Here is a 16,171-nt window from a genome sequence, read left to right as displayed (position 1 = left end):
TCTGTACAGTTCTCTTTATACTAGTCTTAATGACATGGCGTGCATAAGGAATCCTCAGCCCAGTCTTAAAAATCAATCTGATTCCAAAATGATAGTTCAAGAAGTAGATTGTGATTACGATTTAGAATATGATGATGAGGATGAAGCCTTCGAAGAAATTAGTAAGGAGTTAATTCACTTTGAAGAAAAACCCAAACCTAATTTGAATGACACAGAAGCCATCAATTTAGGGGACACAGACAATGTCTGAGAGACTAAAATAAGTATCCACCTCAAGCCAAAAATCCAGGAGGAGTTAATCAAAGCACTCATTGAGTACAAAGATGTTTTTGCGTGGTCATATGACGACATGCCAGGTTTAAACACTGATTTAGTGGTCCATAAATTGCCCACTTATCCAGCGTTCCCACCCGTCAAGCAAAAATTGAGGAAATTCAAAACTGATATAAGTGTGAAGATTAAAAAAGAAGTTACCAAGCAGTTGGATGCAAAGGTTATTCGGGTCACTCGATATCTTGTCTGGTTGGCTAATGTCGTGCCTGTACCAAAGAAGGATGACAAGATCAGAGTATGCGTCGATTACCGCAAAGCAAGTCCGAAGGATAATTTCCCACTACCCAATATCCACATTTTGATCGATAATTGTGCCAAGCGTGAGATCGGATCTTTTATGGATTGCTATGCCGGGTATCGTCAGATTCTAATGGATGAAGAAGATGCAGAAAAGACGGCATTCATCACACCTTGGGGAACTTATTGCTACCGGGTAATGCCATTTGGTTTGAAGAATGCTGGGGCAACTTATATGAGGGCAATGACTACTGTGTTTCATGATATGATACATAAAGAGATTGAGGTATATGTAGATGATGTGATCATAAAATCAAAGCATCAGGCCGACCACGTCGGGGATTTGAGGAAATTCTTCCAGAGGCTTCGCAGGTATAACCTCAAGCTTAACCCCGCCAAGTGTGCATTTGGTGTTCCATCTGGAAAACTGTTGGGATTCATAGTCAGCCGGCGAGGCATCGAGTTGGACCCATCAAAGATCAAAGCCATACAAGAATTGCCACCTCCGAGGAACAAGACTAAAGTGATGAGTCTGTTAGGAAGGTTGAACTATATCAGCAGGTTTATCACTCAGCTCACGACGACTTGAGAGCCTATTTTCAAGTTGTTGAAGAAGGACGCTGCGGTCAAGTGGACTGATGAGTGTCAGGAAGCATTCGATGAGATAAAGGGATACTGTCTAACCCGCCCGTGCTGGTACCACCAGAACCAGGGAGACCTTTGATTCTTTACTTGACTGTCCTGGAAAATTCATTTGGTTGTGTACTGGGGCAACATGACGCCACCGGCAGAAAAGAACAGGACATCTACTATCTTAGCAAGAAGTTCACAGCTTATAAGGTTAAGTACACTCACTTGGAAAAGACATGTTGCGCCCTAACTTGGGTGGCACAGAAGTAGAAACATTATTTGTCATCCTACACTACTTACCTCATTTCACGCTTGGATCCATTGAAGTATATCTTTCAAAAGCCTATGCCGACAGGGAGACTTGCAAAATGGCAAATTTTGCTCACAGAGTTTGACATAATTTATGTGACTCGGACTGCGATGAAAGCCCAAGCATTGGCTGATCATTTGGTTGATAACCCGGTCGATGAAGAGTATGAGCCACTGAGGACTTATTTTCCTGATGAAGAGGTGATGCATATTGATGAACTAGAATAGGCTGGAAAACCAAGCTGGAGACTCTTCTTTGATGGGGCTGCTAACATGAAAGGAGTCGGAATAGGAGCTGTGCTTATTTCTGAAACAGGGCATCACTATCCTGTTACGGCTCAACTTCGTTTTTATTGCACCAACAATATGGCTGAGTACGAAGCATGTATTTTGGGCTTAAGGTTAGCTGCAGACATGGATGTCCAGGAAGTCTTGGTCTTGGGAGACTCGGACCTTCTGGTACATCAAATTCAAGGAGAATGTGAAACGTGAGATCTGAAGCTCATACCATACTGACAATGCTTGTATGATCTTTGTCAACGATTTAGATCAGTGGAGTTCAGGCATATTCCAAAGGTCCATAATAAGGTCGCCGATGCTTTGGCTACCCTAGCATCAATGCTGCACCATCCAGACAAAGCCTATGTCGATCCTTTGCACATTCAAGTACGAGATCAACATGCTTACTGCAACATGATTGAAGAGGAATTTGATGGCGAACTGTGGTTCCATGATATCAAGAAATACATTAGAATGGAGATATACCCAGTGCAAGCCACGGGGGATCAAAAGAGAACGATTCGACGATTGGCGAGCGGATTTTTCTTGAGTGGAGGAGTTTTGTATAAAAGAATACCAGACCTGGGATTGTTAAGATGCATAGATGCTAGACAAGCTACGTCTGTCATGTCCGAAGTACATTCAGGAGTCTGCGGACCACATATGAGCGGACCACATATGAGCGGACCACATATGAGCGGATATGTGTTGGCAAAGAAAGTTCTCCGAGCAGGTTATTATTGGCTCACCATGGAGCGAGATTGTATTAGTTTTGTGCACAAATGTCATCAGTGCCAGATACACGGAGATTTGATTCATTCTCCTCCATTAGAATTACACCCATTTTCAGCGCTATGGCCCTTCGTCTCTTGGGGCATGGATATCATTGGACCAATTGAGCCAACAGCATCCAACGGGCGTAGGTTCATTCTGGTAGCGATTGATTATTTCACCAAATGGGTTGAGGCCAAAACTTTCAAATCTGTGACCAAGAAAGCAGTGGTCGATTTTGTTCACTCAAATGTTATCTGTCAATTTGGAATCCCAAAGGTGATCATCACGGATAATGGTGCTAATCTTAACAGCAATTTGATGAAAGAGGTATGTCAACAATTTAAGATTACACACCGCAATTCCACCCCATATCGTCCCAAGGCGAATGGAGCAGTTGAGGCAGCCAACAAAAACATAAAGAAGATATTTCGGAAAATGGTAGAAGGTTCGAGGCAATGGCGTGAATAATTACCATTTGCATTGTTGGGTTATCGCACCACTATCCGTACTTCAGTAGGTGCAACTCCTTATTTGTTGGTATATGGAACTGAAGTCGTAATACCTACGGAAGTTGAATTCCCGTCCCTTCGAATTGTCGCTAAAGCTGAGATTGATGATGATGAGTGGGTCAAAACTCGTCTGGAGCAGTTGAATTTGATTGATGAAAAAAGATTGGCAGCTGTGTGCCATGGTCAGTTATATCAAAAGAGAATGGCAAGAGCATACAACAAAAAGGTGCATCCCCGGAAGTTTGAAGTGGGCCAGCAAGTGCTGAAACGCATCCTTCCACATCAGGCTGAGGCAAAAGGCAAGTTCGCCCCGAATTGGCAAGTGCCATTCATTGTAACCAGAGTGTTGTCTAATGGTGCTTTATGTTTAACAGATATCGAAGGAAAATGCATCGACATGGCTATCAATTTTGACGCAGTTAAGAGATATTATGTATGATTTCTTTTAATTGTAATTGTTGTTTGTTTGCATTTGGCATGATATCGGAGAATGAAATGACGGAGGCAATTTGTTCTTCCATCCAAACACTTCAACCTTTGCTTCCTCTTTTGAGCCTTATTTATTCTTTCATACCCCTCTTTTGGAATCAGTAATGAAAATGAAAAAAAGGAGAAAAGAAAAATAATGATAATAAAGACAAAAGAAAAGTCACAAGAAAAACAAAGGAAATGGGAACTATGTTTGACCTGATTCCTCAAAAAGGATACATAGGCGCCTCACGGCTCGGTCATAGTGTAATAAGAATCAAAAATCCCCAAGCAAGAAAAATTGGGGCAGAAGTTGTATTTATAATTTTGGGAAAGAAAGTTGATTCCAAGAGTTGTAATGTTTTACTCATCAAAATTATTTTAAAATTTTCTTTAGCCATACACCAGAAACCCATATTGATGTCCAAAAGACCTCCCGATCAGTATCCGAGAAGTGCCAAGTCGGGCAAATGGAAGTCTGGAGTAACACTCTGGTCCCTAGTAGAAAAGAAATGAAATGAGAGAATCCCCAGCAGAAAGGAAATGAAATGAGAGAATCTTATCAGTAACACCCCAATCCCCAGCCGAAAAGAAATAAAATGAGAGAGTCTTATTGGTGAAAACCTTCACGGGCACCATAAGGCGACGAAAGTTGAGAGAAATAAAATGAGAGAGTCTTATCGGTGAAAACCTTCACAGGCACCATAAGGCGACGAGAGTTGAGAGAAACGAGAGAGTTTTATTAGTAAAACCCCCTCGAAGGGCTCTATAAGGCGACAAGGAATTGAAAGTGGGCAAACGAGGTAAGGTTGACAGAAATGATCCGTCGAGGCATCAAGCAAAACAAAGATGTTGATTCGGCAAAAGAGTTGGGTGGCGGGACCTTTTAAAATGCAAAGTAAGGTCATCAGAAAGGTTAAGTGATATAATAGACTGGGTTGATTAAGCCAAAATGCATGACATGATCATTGAGATCGGTTATACCATTCAGATAAGTCCTTTTCCTTTTTCTCTTCAAACAATTCTTTAGGAAGAGTTTTCTTTTTATCTTTTGAAGTCATCATCTTTCATTTCTTTTGGTTAAAGATTTTTATAGTAGTTTGTTTTTAAGAAGGATTTTCAAAGCCAACTACCAGTCGCCAACATGGGGCAAGGCAAATGGGGATAAGACAGGCCGAAGATAATGTGACGGGACAAGAAAGACGTCATTATAAGACCAAATGACGGATTGCTCTAAGATGTCATGGAAAGTATGGAGTAAAAGTGGAAAACAACGGTCGAGAAGTGGGTGGATACAGAAGCATCAAGAAGGTCGAAAGTTATCAGCCAAATTTCAAGACGGTCGAACAACGCAGAGCATGGAAAAAAGAAAAGGGAAAACCATCCCCAGCAGGAACGTACCCCACGTTTTAAACTAACAAATTTTCTTTGATTTGAAGCAGGGACAGGAAATGTTATTGATGATGGAAAGACATGCCACATGAAAGATTGTCAAATTGGGGTAGAAAATTTTCTCTCATTTCGAAAATTTTCTGGAAGTCTAACACAAGTTTTGAGGGAAGCGGTATCCCCAGCAGTTTTCGGGAGAAGGTAAAACAAGTTTTAAAGAAAGCAATTTCAGGAGGAAGATAATACAAGTCTTAAGGGAAGTAGTTTCAGAGGAAGGAAAACACCAGCTTTAAGGGAAGTAGTCTTTGAAGGAGGAGAATAACATATTTTTGAATGAAACACTGGTGTTATCCCCAACAGTCTTCAGAGGAATGAAACACCAGTTTTGAGGGAAGCAGTTCTGAAATAAGATGAATCAAGTTAGAAGGAAAATGGTTCAGGAGGCAGGAAGGAACAACGGCAATAGAACGCATTTTAAGAAGTAGTTGAAGTCAGGAGCCCGCCTGGAGAATGGAGGTGTTATATTTTAAAAAGTAATTGAAGTCAGGAGCCCGCCTGGAGAATGGAGGTGTTATATTTTTAAGTTGTGTTGAAAGTCAGGAGCCCGCCTGGAGAATGGGGGTGTTATATTTTAAGTTGTGTTGGAAGTCAGGAGCCCGCCTGGAGAATGGAGGTATTATCTTTTTAAGTCATAATTGAAGTCAGGAGCCCGCCTGGAGAATGGAGGTATTATATTTTTAAGAAGTAGTTGAAGTCAGGAGCCCGCCTGGAGAATGGAGGTGTTATATTTTTAAGTCGTAGTAGAAGTCAGGAGCCCGCCTGGAGAACAGAGGAGTTACATTGTAAGAAGTTGTTGAAGTCAGGAGCCTGCCTGGAGAATGGAGGTGTTATATTTTTAAGTTGTGTAGAAGTCAGGAGCCCGCCTGGAGAACAGAGGTGTTACATTTTAAGAAGTTGTTGAAGTCAGGAGCCCGCCTGGAGAATGGAGGTGTTATATTTTTAAGTTGTGTTGAAGTCAGGAGCCCGCCTAGAGAATGGAGGTTGTTATCATTTCAAGTTGTAGACGAAGTCAGGAGCCCGCCTGGAGAATGGAGGTAATATATTTTTAAGTAGTCGTTGAAGTCAGGAACCCGCCTGGAGAATGGAGGTGTTATATTTTTAAATTGTGTTGGAAGTCAGGAGCCCGCCTGGAGAATGGAGGTTGTTATCATTTCAAGTTGTAGACGAAGTCAGGAGCCCGCCTGGAGAATGGAGGTATTATCTTTTTAAGTCATAGTAAAAGTCAGAAGCCCGCCCGGAGAACGGAGGGTTACAACAAAAATCCCCAGCATAAATTAAAGTCCAGAAGTCGGAAGGAAGGCAACACTAGTCAGAAGAAGGCAGTTTAATCTTCGAAGGAAAAATAATACGAAGCTCACAAAAAAGAAATAAGCAGTTCAAGTTCGGCAATCAAGAGAAAATACAAGTCAAGTCAGAAGTAAAGAAACATCGGAGGAAACACAAGGCAACAAGACAGTGAGGCAACAAGGCAACAACAGTCACATGACCAAGTTTGAGAATAAATCTTTGTAATTCATAGACTATAGTTTAGTTTAACTTCTTGTTCTCTTTTAGCATGGTGTAATAAGGAAGTCAGTAAGTAGCGGCAGCAGCAGCAGCAACAGCAGTACCAGTAAATCCACAGCTCCATGGTAGTCCCAGCTACCAAAACTTCCCGAACTACATTGACCTGATTCCCTTTTAGCCGGGGATATGTAGGAAACCCTTGAAGCTGAGGTTCAGTCAAATCTTTCAAAAATGCTTCATACGGAGTAGACGAGCGGGCAAAAATCGCTCGTATCCGCTCACTTTATCTTTGCACGAAAACTCTTCGTGTTTCCGGACAAAGAGGGGCAGCTGTGAGCACGTGATTTTTGTCCTACGAGAACTACTCCCAAAAATTCAAAATAAAATAGTTTTGTGTTGTTTGTGATTTATTTGTATTTGTCTGTGCATGTTTATTTTTACTTTAATTAAGAAAAAATACAAAAAATATATTGCCTGTGCATTTAGGATTTAATTTTACAATTTAGGAATTAATTAAACAATTTAGTTTGTTTTACAAAATGGAAAAATCACAAAAAATAATGTACTTTGCATTTTTAGCATTTAAATTGTGTGATTTTATTTTTATTGGTGTTTAATTTCGTGTGATAATTATTATTTAAGAGTTAACTAGTATTCTAAGTCAACCTTAGTTTTATAATTTGAGTTAGGATTTTTGGTTTTAATTTTGAAGACAATTTAGGAAGAAAAAGAATTAATAAAAGAGAAGAAAATTGGAATTGGGGCCAAATTCAATGTAGTTTAAGAAGCCCAAACAATTACCCAGCCAAACCTGCCCGATCCAGCCCAAACCTGTGCCAAAAATCCGATCCATCCCAGGCCATCTCAAACGACGCTGTTTCAAAAGGCCTGTCGATCTAGGCCGCTCATTTCATCTATTTCAACGGCCGCAGATCGCCCCCATGCCCCAACCCATTCCCATCGAAAAACCGATCCGGTCTCGAGGTAAACGAAACGACGCCGTCTCATTAAGTGAATTGATCCAAGTCGTTGATTGTGAATGATCCAATGGCCAAGATCCAATCCCCACCCCACTATATATTCCTAAAAACTCACCCCATGCCCCCAAGCCATAACCCCCCCCCACTTCGTCTTCATCTCTAACCTAGAGACATGCCCAACACACTCCGCCTTCAACCACCGTGCTCCGCCCACTAGAAATCACCTCACGGCGGTTCCGGTAGTCCAACGACTCCAAAATTACACCACAGCCTCCCCACGACATCCTCTTTCCAAATCCCGAATCAGTTTTCTTCGAATCAGTACTAGACGCTTCGAATCTTCAATCGAAGATTCTAGCAAAACCCTAGCTTACCCAATAGCCCCCAAACTCACACCCTGTGATCTCCTGGACCCCCTCACCATGAATCCTTGATCAATTCTTTTCAAATCATCGTGGGGCAGCTCGGATTCCAGATCGAAGTTAGGCAGGCCAGGTTCCATGAATTTTGAGTCAGAGACTGACTTTAGCCATACTGTTTTCCTTCGAAAACACATGGTTAAAGTTCGTCTCGGCTTGAAAGTGGGAAGATCCTCGAGGTTTTTAATCGAGTTGTGATTCGGGTAAGTCTTTTACATCCAGTTTTGATTGTTCACTCTTGTAGTTCCGTTTGTTTACTTTGTCCCTTCCTCTTCTATAAATTTGCATGAAGTTCCCATTTGAATTATGGTCAGTATTCTAAGTTCCAATTTGGGCCAGTTTACGAGTTGAATTTGTCAAGAACTGGTCTAATTTGTGTCTGGTTAGTTTGGTTTAAGGTCAAGCTACCAATTACTTTGTCATTGTGATTCCTTAATCAGTGATGTTGGCCTGTACAATAGACCTAATGCTTAGGAAATGGTTCATCATTGTTTGAATCTAGACTTGTGCTATTAATCAGGTTTCTTTTCATGACACTTGCTTTGCCTCATCTCTAATTGCAGGCTCATGTTAAGAGTAGTTGGGTTTAGTCAAAACTGTTGTGAATTAAAACTTGTTCTATAGTGTGTGATTCCCTTTGTTGCAATTCATACTGTCGATTACCTGCCTAGTTGGTCATCAAGAGGTCTACTGGTCTTTCAAATCTGAAGTTTTGTAATCTATCCAGTTGAGTTAGGAGTCAGTTGTTAGGAATTTGATAGTTTGAATTGGTTATAGCTGAAGGGTTTGGTACAGATTGAAAGGGGTTCATGTAGGATAATAGTTTAGGGCATTAGGGGGTAATTTGGACTTTAAATTTAAGTGTTATGTCTAATAAGTGCTAAGGTAACATTAAATTAATGCATTTGTTTAAGTACTAATGGGGAACAAAACATAATGGTAGGGGAAGGCTTAAAAGGGATTGATTAAAATATGTTGCCCATGCCTGTTTGAACATTAAATAAGGAAAAGACAAGGGGTGATGGGGAAAACATACTCTAGTGGGGTACTAAAAGAAGATCATGGGCAGAATTAGTTAAAAACAAATTCTGCCTAAATGCTCTTGAGAGCTGGCAAGGTCAGTGTTTGGGTATAAGTGGAGAGGACTAGGAATCAGTTTGAAAAAAGTTTTTTTTTGGAGAGTTTTTCTAAGGTTTCAGTTCTTAGGGAGCATTTTGAAAACTTTGAGGGCATTCAGTTCTAATTTGAAACATACAGAGAATTTGAGATGTCAATTTTAAGAGCTTTTTTTTGAGAACTTTCAAATTGCTAGCCACTGGAGTCAGTAGTGTTTTCTACTTGGTTTTCTAGTAGACTTTTGGTTTCAGTCGAGACATTCTCGGATCAGTTTGAGCGTTTTGTTGCTGTGTTATGTTTCTAGGGTCAATTTGAAGGTCATTTGGGTTTATTCGAATCAGTTTTGGGTTAATCTATTCATCTTGTTGGTTCAAAACATTTCTGAACTCTTCCTGGATTGATAAATATATTTCTGGGCTAAACTGATGTGTTCGTGGCTGTTTGAACTCCAAATCCGCTGTTACACTTGCTGTTCACTGCCACTGATTTTCTCCTTCTTCATTGTTATAACTTCCAGGTACACCTTTGGATCACCCTGATGTAACTTTGAGTTGAGTTTAAATAGAAACACTGGCCAAATTCGAGTTCATCTGGATGCTATCAATTGATTTATCATTTGATAGTTGCTAGTTAAATGCTTAGTATTTGTTTTTGCATTATTAGAACAACTGTTTGGATTATATGTTGTATGGACTATTCTGGACTGTCTTAGCTTACTAGTTCATTCAGTATTACCAAGGTAGTATGGTATAGCTTAATTCAATTCCAGTAATTCATCTCCAGTAGTTATAAAATTGATCCAAATAGTTTTATATGTAAAAAACAGGTTCGTCGGGTTTTGTTGGGCTGTAGTGGGGTGTGATGCAGCAATTTGCACTAGTTAAATGCAGGATGTGGTTCCATATTTTTCTTGGTAGTTTATGGTAGGCAACAGTTTGAAGTTCATGTCTATTTGTTCTAGGTCCGGATATATTGACAAAAGAAATGCGAGTTTACTTTTTAAATTTTTTTTAACTTGAGGTGCTATGATTAGGACATTATGTTAAATAATAGGTTGAATCAAGGTTACTCGTTACAGTACTGATAATATTGAAGCATGCCCATTTCAATTTAAAGTTCTGATTAATTAGCTAGTTTTCATTTGCTGAGAATATGGTAGTTAATTAATGATGGGGTGTCTCTTTATAAACGTCATGTTTCCGGTAAATCAAAAGTTTCTTCAGGAATTTGGGCTCACTCTTAGGCCCAGTTGAGAGATGACCCAGTCTCATCCCTGCATCCCCATTCATTTCAGTTTTGACTTGCCTTATTTGAGTGCTGCATTGAGCAGTCAATAGGATTCGATCCCTCTCCGCCATTGGGCTTGTTCTGCTTTTCCAGCACGGGTTGGCTTCAGGCCCAAATGCTGGAATCTAATAAAGATAATTTGTTTTAATTCAAGAAATTTTTGATATCGTAGTAATGATACATGGACTTGTTAAAATAATTAGGACCTTTTTCTTTTACTTTAGAGACAAACAAAAATATATAGAAAATCGTAGTCGCTTGTAGGTTTGTCCTTTAAAATAATAGATGAGACGAGCCTCGCTAAATAAAGCTACAAATTGCGGGGCCCTCAATAAATGGTTAAAAATGAAACATTTAGAATTCGGGATGGGCCATTTAGTGAATTTCACGGCCCTCCCCAAAGATAATAATGCGCTAGTCATTCTAGACGCGCTTTTGATAATTTACTTACTTAAACTCGGGTGCACATTTATGTGACCCAAATCCAAATCTCAGCAGAGTTGAAATGTGTCAATAACCACAGGTGCATTGATGTGACGTGGTTCGATATATATTTTCACGACGTTGCAACTCTCATTAAAAAATAATAATAATAAAAGCGGTAAAAAGTTAAAATTTGCACATAGGTTCAACATGTATTAAAATCAGATAAATAAGCCGAATATGACAGTTGAGCGACCGTGCTAGAACCACGGAACTCGGGAATGCCTAACACCTTCTCCCGGGTTAACAGAATTCCTTACTCGGATTTCTGGTTCGCGGACTATAATACAGAGTCAATATTTTCCTTGATTCGGGATTCAACCGGTGACTTGGGACACCATAAATCTCCCAAGTGGCGACTCTGAATCATTAAATAAAATCCCGTTTCGATTGTCCTTTAATTGGAAAAACTCTATTACGCCCCTGCGGGCGCAGGTAAAAAGGAGGTGTGACAAACACTTACCCCAATCAATCCTCTGAAAATCCCCTCAAAAATTGTCTTCTCCCGAGCTCCATAGCTCCAAAAATGAAAAAATGGTCGAAATCCTCGAAATAGAGTACTTTATAAGGCTGCCCAGGCTTCCTCTTTCGCGAACGCAGGACGACTATCGCGTCCGCGATGAATAAAAAATATCGGCTCCCAAAATGCTCTACGCATTTGCGGCACAAGCCTCACGAACGTAATACCTACTGGACAATGAACAAAGCGCGAAGCAAAGAACACAACATCAACACATCGCAAACGCGACACCCAAAGCGCAAACGCGAAGAACAGAATTCACCACCTCGAGAACAATCTTTGCGAACGTGAGTCCCTGACCGCGAAGGCGATGAAGAAAAATCTCTGCAACAAAAACCAGCAAAACTGCCAAGTCCAAAGTCCAAAAATTGATCCATTTACCACCCGAAACACACCCTAGGCCCTCGAGACCTCAACCAAACATGCCAACATATCCCATATCATTATGCAAACTTGTTCCAACCTTCGGAACGCTCAAAACAACATCAAAACACCAAATCATCATCTAATTCAAGCCTAAGAATTCCAAAAACTTTCAAATTTCACTTTCGATCAAAAAGTCTATCAAACCTCGTCCGAATGACCTGAAATTTTGCACACACATCACAAAGGACCTACTCCAATTTCTGAAATTCCATTACGACCCGATATCAAAATTTTCACTGCTGACCGTATAATATCAAATTTCCAATTTCGCCAATTCAAGCCTAAATCTACCACAGACCTCCAAAATACATTCCAGACGCACTCCCAAGTCCAAAATCACCTAATGGAGCTAACCAAATCATAAAATCCAAATCCGAGATCGAATACTAAAAAGTCAAAACTTGGTCAAATATTTCAAATTTTTAGCTTCAAATTGAGAACTGTTCTTCCAAATCCATTCCGATTATCCTGAAAACCAAAACCGGCGATATACATAAGTTATAATACATCACACGAGGCTAGTCATGCACGAGAACTGGCGAGCAAAGTGCAAAAGCTCAAAACGACCGGTCGGGTCGTTACATCCTCCTTCACTTAAACATACATTCGTCCTCGAACATACCCAAAGTTGTTCCGAAAACCATCAATCGCTGAGTAACCTTACCATGCACATACCCGGGGGTGATCCCACGTCACCCTATCTCATATAGGTCTGATAACACAATGTAACTGAAATTTTAGAGTCCAACCTAGCCCATAAACCTTAGAACCACATTTCCACTTTTAAAATCTTCTACAAGATCAGAACCTAACATATATACTCTGAATAAGCCCGAACAAGCTGTAACAAACCATACCCGCAGCCTCATATGCAATTACATGATATACCACATAGCTCAAACTCTCGTAGCGATAACTTCTGATCACAATTATTGCTCAGAACAACCGAATATCGATAATAAACATCTTATAAAATAAAGCCCCATTCCAACACTTCCGTATACTGCCAATGATAAATGAAACACGTAGAAAGTCATAACCATTCCTCAGATTAACCATTCGCGAAGCCACTTCTCCTTTGGCAAGTATCATAGCAAATTTCTAAGCCGAACATCGATATTATCCCTCCAACATGCTGAAATCGAATCCGTTTGTATTCATTCTAGATCCCAACGATCTCATCTAATCCAACCCAACTACGCTGGTGACATGACACATCAATACCACCTAAAGCCGCAACTCGTGCAATCTGCACACTAATAAGCAATAATCCGAACGTACTCAAATCATGAAGAATGACTCAAATGAGAGAGCAGTACTACAAGCTCACCAGTACCACCACAACACAATGCTAAGAACCCATCACATGTCGTAGAACCAGAACACACGAATCTAACCCGAAGGATCATACCTCGACATAACTTCGCCGCAATGCGTGACCCTATCCAAACACTGGTTCGCATGAGATGCCTCAAATCACCATGCTTAAAATCATCAACCAAGCACAATTTGATGCCTAGCACCCAAAAATGAATCACCATAACCATGGAGAAGCAAATGACGCAATGCCATATCAGTCTGAAAGAACATACCCAATGCGCAACGAATTAGGCATTTGCTCAAGTTCCGCTATAAAGCTCAAATAGAATCGCACCATATGCAGATATAACCAACAAATCACAACTCCTCGTAACACAGAAGAGTAACTCATAGATCACTCCAGAACACGGATAAGCTCAACTAATCGAATGGCACATCTCTTAACAATAACAGTTCGGAGTCAATAATTTTGACCCGGTGCAGAACACACATCCATGTTGGGCCTACCAATGAACCACACATCAACTCTGGTCACACACAACAGATAAATAACCCTCCAAAGGTTCATAATGACTGAATCATAGCACATACTAATATCTAACTAGCTTACCCACATCTTTACAGTCCACAATCGCGAAATAATCTGTTTATGAGAACTCCCAGTCTCCAAATCCATAAAGCACACAAATCACCATATCTGATCCCAACTCCACTGCCCGAATATTTAACACTTCCCTACTACTCGATCATCCTGCGAGGGGTACTTCTAAAAATTCTTCTGCGCCACCAGCAAATCTTGAATATCAGCAGTCGATCAGATAAGATAGTGCCACAATACCAATAAAGTATCGATAACTCAAACACATTGCCCTTTCTTAAATGTATACTCTCATCAAGCCACACCAATCAGTGACCTCATTTATCTAGTCATTTGAAGCTGTCCATGCTGCCTAAGAGTTTATGACCTTCCTTTCAAAACTGAACCGTGACCTTACACGTGCAAATCTTGACCCCACACAACATACCATACCATCCTACGATAAATATGAGAATTTTATAATCCACTCTGAGCTACAAGCAACTATGTACTCAGCTAGCCAAGAACTTTTCCATTTGATCTCATCTAGGAGAAATTCATTATACATCCCATGCTCCTCATGCCAGTAGAAAATATACATCTCTAACCGTGGTATAAACCATCAAGAACTCTCTGAATTCCATTTGCACTAGACCAAACTGTCAGAACTAAATTCCTCTAACTCAACCCAGCTACGTAGGCCATCAAAACCTAAGAGCATTGCCACAAAACACCTGTAGAAACCTAGTTCATCATAAGCACCTAAGAACCGATCATATCCATTACCCTGTCGATCCAACCTACTACCAAGCTGTCCTAATTCTCTGAGTTTCTTCCGAATTACCTTCAAATTGATACGTTTCCTTGCTAGTACACACCTATCCTTAACTAAAACTTTCCCCATGAACTTTATCTAAAAATCACACCGGCCCAAGGCTCATAAACCCTCGCATTCCTCTGAAGCACCCCCAAAAGTACCACAACCGAGATACCCGCTTTGAGAAGACCTTCTGCGAATCTAAAGTCATTACCTTCACCTTCCTGATACTGATTTGTAGAATCCATAATAATATAGAAATACCACAAGTCTTGACACCCTCCAATACAAACCTCAGTTTCTAGCCAAATATACAACCTGAAAATCTCCAATTATTACATGTAAAATAATCTTGAACCCATTAGACCCATTCTCGAGAGTTGTCTACTCTACTCAAATCGCAATTAGACCGATCAAACGGACCGGACAACCTATGCTCCAATAGCACTCTAACACCACAGAATGTAACCTCACCTTAATGCAACCATGAAACTTCATGTCCCATGTACCGTGCATCCTTTACCAATAACAACTCAAGCCATTCCATATATTCTTATACGCCAATGAAGCATAACATAACCCCTATCCAAAATTTCCTTTATTTAGGTCATCCTCGATCTCAACCTCTATAAGCCATAACTGATTCACCAATATGCCCCAAATTGGAACCATCATAGCACATAACCGTGCAATCAACTGATCAATAGCAGGCTCCCCCCCCACTTGGCTCAAAGCTATAGATCAAAACACACCATAACTCATAATGCATATTCTCGATTACTGCCATAATACCATAGTGAGATTAAACTCAGTCCCTCATAAGCTCATGCAACACAGACCATCTAGTACTTCAAATCATTTGCAAAATTTGCGTTCACCCTTGTAACGGTCAAGACAACTTTTCTACGGGAGCCAAACTCAAACTGTAGCACGTATAATTTCACTGATAAAAGAAGACTCACAACAACCATCATAGGGACCACGTAACTTCAGAACACTCCGCAGAAGATAATCCACTTGCTTGCCTCAAACTGGCATCTCTTTATATTCTTCCATAATCATAATTATTACCCGGTCACTTACCCTTCCTAAGTTTGGACTCATATCACGACATGAAATTTACTCCATTTTCCAAGTAGACAACATGAAAAAAAAGATCCTTCATCATACCTACAACTCGAGCTATACATCAACTCACGATGAAAATCAAGCACCAGACAGTTCTTACTACCCCTAAACATACCCTTCTCGCCTCATTCAAATCATACGAACACATCTCGCAGTCACATCACACCCATCACGTAACTATACAGTCACCACTTCCCTTAATAGGGACACTATTGAACATATAAATCTAGAAACACGCACTCACAAAAATTAACAACTCAGGGCTCATACCGGCAAGGCCCGGCCTCAAGTCCTCCAGACTGGCCCAACATCAACATACAGAAATCATATCTCACCCCTTGATTAGGGAATCACAAGCCATCTATGCACATCTGATACTGAGCGCTTATGCGCACATACGAATGCGTGGAAGGAATTCAAAGAGTTACATTTCAAGCAGAATCAAGGATGCATGATAAGAATTCAAGAATGTAAAGTTTTTCCTAAAGGTTCTGCAGCCTCCCGAGGATAAGTACAGACGTCTTCATACCGATTTGCGAGACTCTACTAAAGGCTCTAATACCAACTTGTCTCGACCCCAAAAAACTAACCCCGTCATGATGGC

The sequence above is a fragment of the Nicotiana tabacum genome, chromosome 6 (assembly GCF_000715075.1).
Source record: "Nicotiana tabacum cultivar K326 chromosome 6, ASM71507v2, whole genome shotgun sequence".
Lineage (NCBI taxonomy): Eukaryota > Viridiplantae > Streptophyta > Magnoliopsida > Solanales > Solanaceae > Nicotiana > Nicotiana tabacum.
This window is presented reverse-complemented; position numbering follows the sequence as displayed.